General features: G+C 39.8%; 1 long non-coding RNA gene across 2 annotated transcripts in view; it reads right to left on the bottom strand.

Annotated features, from left to right (window-relative positions):
- LOC123970046 overlaps positions 1–2,294 on the bottom strand; it is a 12,987-nt gene extending 10,693 nt beyond the window's left edge. The window contains exons 1-2 of one of the 2 annotated variants that reach the window (XR_006824859.1): positions 2,136–2,294; positions 1,793–1,877 (exon numbers count right to left, since the gene is read on the bottom strand). This is a non-coding gene — a long non-coding RNA (uncharacterized LOC123970046). Of the gene's footprint in view, positions 1–1,158; positions 1,261–1,792; positions 1,878–2,135 lie in introns of those variants that run through there. The other variant, XR_006824855.1, reaches the window with a different exon arrangement.
- Between the last annotated feature and the right edge of the window lie 2,359 nt (positions 2,295–4,653).

The following is a 4,653-nucleotide window of genomic DNA, read 5'->3' as shown; positions in this document are numbered from 1 at the left end:
AATCTTTGTTGTTTTGTATTTATTGTATTCTATTGTATTCTTTTATCTTACTCTTTATTTTTTATTTCAATTGAAGACAGAAGTACAGTACATGTCACAAACACATTTCACTGCGCATCTTGCATGAGTATGTGACAAATAAAAACCTTTGAAGTTTTACTTCTTCCCACTCCATTTCAAGCATAAGTGTATAAGTTATTATTATTGTGTATCTTTTCTGTTGTCACATTATTTTGCTTGAAATAAATAAATCCAGCCTGCATTCTGGTGTTCCTGCGTTTATTGCAGGATTTCTGTATGAAAGTGGTTGTGTTCTGGAATATGCTCGCTCATGAGTTTAAGCGAGCACGCGTACGAGCACACGCCTGGTAGAAATCTTAAAACCGCACAGCTAGAGGCCGCTGGAAATTCCATAATGCCCCTTCAACAGACTCCATGAGTACTGAGTTAGTGCGTAGAGGTCTGTTAAAACCAGCTATTTTTTCCAGAAGATACCAATACTTTTTACATATTTTATTTCTAGTTTAATGTGACCTCTCCCCTCCTGTTTCTGTATTTATTAGAGAAATAAGGAGTAGGCTGTAGCCTGACCATTTCAAAATAATAGCTGCATAATGATAAGACATCAAACTACTGTCATATTCTGTAATTATAATAAAAATATCCTGCTCAGAACTGCCGCTTCATAACATCATCCTATTATTGTTGTCACGATCCTGCCCCGAGCTTGTCTGTGTTATATTATTATCTCGGTGTTTTGATTTTGGTTTCTCTGTGTCTGTTTCAGTCCTGTCTGTCTGTGGTCTTGTATCCTGTCTTCTGCTTGTTCTGTGTGGTGGTTCTGATCTGTCCTGTTATCTCGGTGTCTGCCTTAGTACTTTGGTTCTGTTCCTGTCCCTCCTGTGTTAGTTTCCCACCACCATGCTTGGGTTCCGTCTGTTGGTTAGGTGTCATTTATGTTCTCTGCCAGTTTCAGTAATCTGATTTTGTTCATTCAGCTCTAGTCTCTGTTTAGCCTTTTATTATTCATCCACATCTTATTTAGTATCTGTCTTGCCTCGTATCTTAGTTCTTAGTCCTGTACCTTAGTTCCTGTCTTAGTGTTCACTCCTGGTTGGTGTACTTCTGTGTTTTGCCCATGTCTGAGTTCTGTTTTACCTTAGCCTCTGTCTGTGTTCCTTGTTGGTGTTAGTTCATTTGTGATCTGTCCGCTTGTTTATATTACTCTTTTGTTTAGTGTTCAGTACTTGTGTGATGTCTGCTCACCTCCAGTAATCTGCCTGCCATCTAGTCACTCTGTTTTCCCCTTCTGTCTATCTGCCTCGTTAACCCTGATCCCAGTCACCTGTGTTGCTCCCGCCCTGCTCGTTAGTCCCTGTGTATAAATGTCTGGTGTTTCTCTTCATTCCCGTCTGTACTTTTACGTAAGTTTGAAAATTGAGTACTTCTTTCACCACTGCTCTTGTCCAAACTGGCCACATATAAATCCCTCCCTAATGTTATTTTATGTGAAGTGATGGGGGACAAAATCGAAAATCCTCATTCTGTGCAAAATTAGCTAATAAACATTAGACAAATTAGGTGTGTATCTTCCACAGTTAGTCTTAGTATGGAAACTGGATTTTGTCCCGCATTACTTACACTTTCAGAGGGGATCTCTTGAGGGCCAGTGTTAACATGAGGAACCATTGCAGCTAACTTTCAATGTACAGATGAGCATGTGATTATTGCTTTGGTACAGACTAGACCAAAAACTTGTCCTATAAGATGCATATTAAACTGATTTGCTCACCTAATCCATATGAAGACAGAGAGAAGAAGTATGAAGACCAGAACAACAGCAATGACTGATAGAACAACTGGAAATTTCAATGAACCTGGAAAACAACAATCAAGCACAAACACTGGAAAAGTTACAGGAATGTTTGGGTCCAATAGGGAAGATAACTGGACACAAATGATGGCTTAAGTGTGTTTTCTTGGGAGTGGTTTAATCAAAGGGTAAAAATAACTTAGCTTCTGTAACCCAAGGTCAGCCCAAAGATGCGTGAGGACCCCTTTAAATGTGGTGGCACCTTGTCAGGTGGAAATAAACTCTGCAGTTAACAGGTGTGTGAAGGTAAATTATAACGTACCTGCCACAACAATCAGATGTAAGGTGGAGTTATGACGTCCTCTTCTGTTCTGGGCTTCACAGTAATAATTCCCACTGTGTTCAGCTCTGAAGTCAGTGATGGTGAAGTTCTGTCCTGATGCTTTTGGTGAGTCTTCATTCTCCTTGTACCAGGTGTATTTAGCTGCTGGGTTAGCATCACTGCTGCAGGTCAGAGTCACTGTACTGTTCTCCACTATCTCAGCAGAGGGACTCACTGACACAGAGGGAAGCTTTGGAGCATCTGGGGGAGAACATGTATAGAAATACAACAGTTTCCAGGCAAACAAGTTTGTTGTTTTGAGTGCCGCCTACTGGGAGGGACACCAAAGAGAAACATTACTAACACAAAGAGAATGTTCCACTTTATAACCTGACATGGTAGGGGAGAAACTGTGTAGTGAGTAACTATGACATTTAGTAAAAATACACTATTAACATGTTTTACTACCTCAGAATGGACAAGAGAGGCATTTGAATGTGAATTTCTCCTCCATCAAAGCTATAAGCTTTGTAACAATGAAAATATCAAACGTATAAACTAGAACAGAAAGCCTGTTTATATTTCACATGATACATATCTAATCTAAAAATACACTGACAAATGAGAACACACTCCATGTCACTCTGTAATTTGGTTAGTGATCTACCCGAAGAGGGTGCTTTCACACCTAACATGTTTAGTTTGGTTGAACAAACTCTGATGCGGTAAGATTTGTTTACAGACCACTATGTGATGAACGACAGAGTAACATCAGGACAACAATGGAGCAAAACCTTCTGCTGCAGCTCAGCAAAGAATCACTGTCTGGACAAACACCAGGGAATTTTGGACTAAAACAACTGTAATTTCTGAAATTACAGTTGATTCATGAAACTCAGACTGCTGAAGCCTCAAATTAGTTTCAGCTGAACTTTGGAAGGCATGTTGCTCTATGAAGGGATCTCTTTAAGGAGGAACAGGAGTAAGGAATAATTACTGACCAAAAACTATTTTAATGTACAAATGACTATATTATTAAGGTAGAATTAAAAAAAAGATATCTGAAATGATCCTTTAAACCCCTTATGATGCTACTTTAGAACATGACATTGTTTCTAGCCTGAGCTCATCAGACATTTACATCTGTAATTCAACACATTGTATGTGGAAGTGCTTTGCTGATGTTTTGTACTTACACTGGACATCTATGGATACAGATGTGGAGTTGATCTGGCCATACTCATTCTCAGACTTGCAGTGGTAGATCCCGCTGTCCTTAGAGCTGATAGAGGTGAAATGATAAATGTCCTCTGGTCCCTGAATCAGTGTTTGGTTCTCCTTGTACCAGGTGTATTTAGCTGCTGGGTTAGCATCACTGCTGCAGGTCAGAGTCACTGAACTGCCCTCCACTATCTCAGCAGAGGGACTCACTGACACAGAGGGAAGCTTTGGAGCATCTGGGGGACAAAAGAGAGACAACTTATATTTGTTTACAGGCCTGTTTTTAGGCATGGGGTGCCACGAGCTAGGAGGAGCAATACAAGTTATTATTTATTGATTGATGACTGATGATTGGATGTAACTGAGTCTTGCTCCAACTCCACCTGCTGTTTCTGTGTTCCTCCTGTTAATAATATATTCAGCCTCTTCTCCACATGACAGCTCTGTTCAGATTGCTCTAATGCCACCAGTATGCCACATTTGGTGGTGGCAGATTTTACTTGGGTTTTAAGCTTTTGCCCAGTTTCAGGAAAGAAATCTCAAACACATTTTATAAAATCTATTATTGTAAAAATGAAAACTAGTAAATTTTCTATTATTATTATGCTTACAGTGGACATCTACAAATAGAGATGTCGAGTTGATCTGTCCATACTGATTCTCAGACTTGCAGTGGTAAATGCCTCTGTCCTCAGAGCTGATGGAGTTGAAATGATAAATGCCTTGTAGTTCTTGCAGTGGTGTTTGGTTCTCCTTGTACCAGGTATAATTAGCTGCTGGGTTAGCATCACTGCTGCAGGTCAGAGTCACTGAACTGCCCTCCACTATCTCAGCAGAGGGACTCACTGACACAGAGGGAAGCTTTGGAGCATCTGGAGGAGAACATGTAGAGAAATACAACAGTTTCCAGGCAAACAAGTTTGTTGTTTTGAGTGCCGCCTACTGGGAGGGGCACCAAAGAGAAACATTACTAACACAAAGAGAATGTTCCACTTTATAACCTGACATGGTAGGGGAGAAACTGTGTAGTGAGTAACTATGACATTTAGTAAAAATACACTATTAACATGTTTTACTACCTCAGAATGGACAAGAGAGGCATTTGAATGTGAATTTCTCCTCCATCAAAGCTATACGTTTTGTAACAATGAAAATATCAAACGGATAAACAAGAACAGAAAGCATGTCTATATTTCACATGACACATATATAATCTAAAAATACACTGACAAATGAGAACAAACTCCATGTCACTCTGTGATTTGGTTAGTGATCTACCCGAAGAGGGTGCTTTCAC

Source organism: Micropterus dolomieu, linkage group LG01 (genome assembly GCF_021292245.1).
Source record: "Micropterus dolomieu isolate WLL.071019.BEF.003 ecotype Adirondacks linkage group LG01, ASM2129224v1, whole genome shotgun sequence".
Lineage (NCBI taxonomy): Eukaryota > Metazoa > Chordata > Actinopteri > Centrarchiformes > Centrarchidae > Micropterus > Micropterus dolomieu.
The sequence above is the reverse complement of the archived record's forward strand: the minus strand, read 5'-3'. Positions and strand labels throughout refer to the sequence as shown.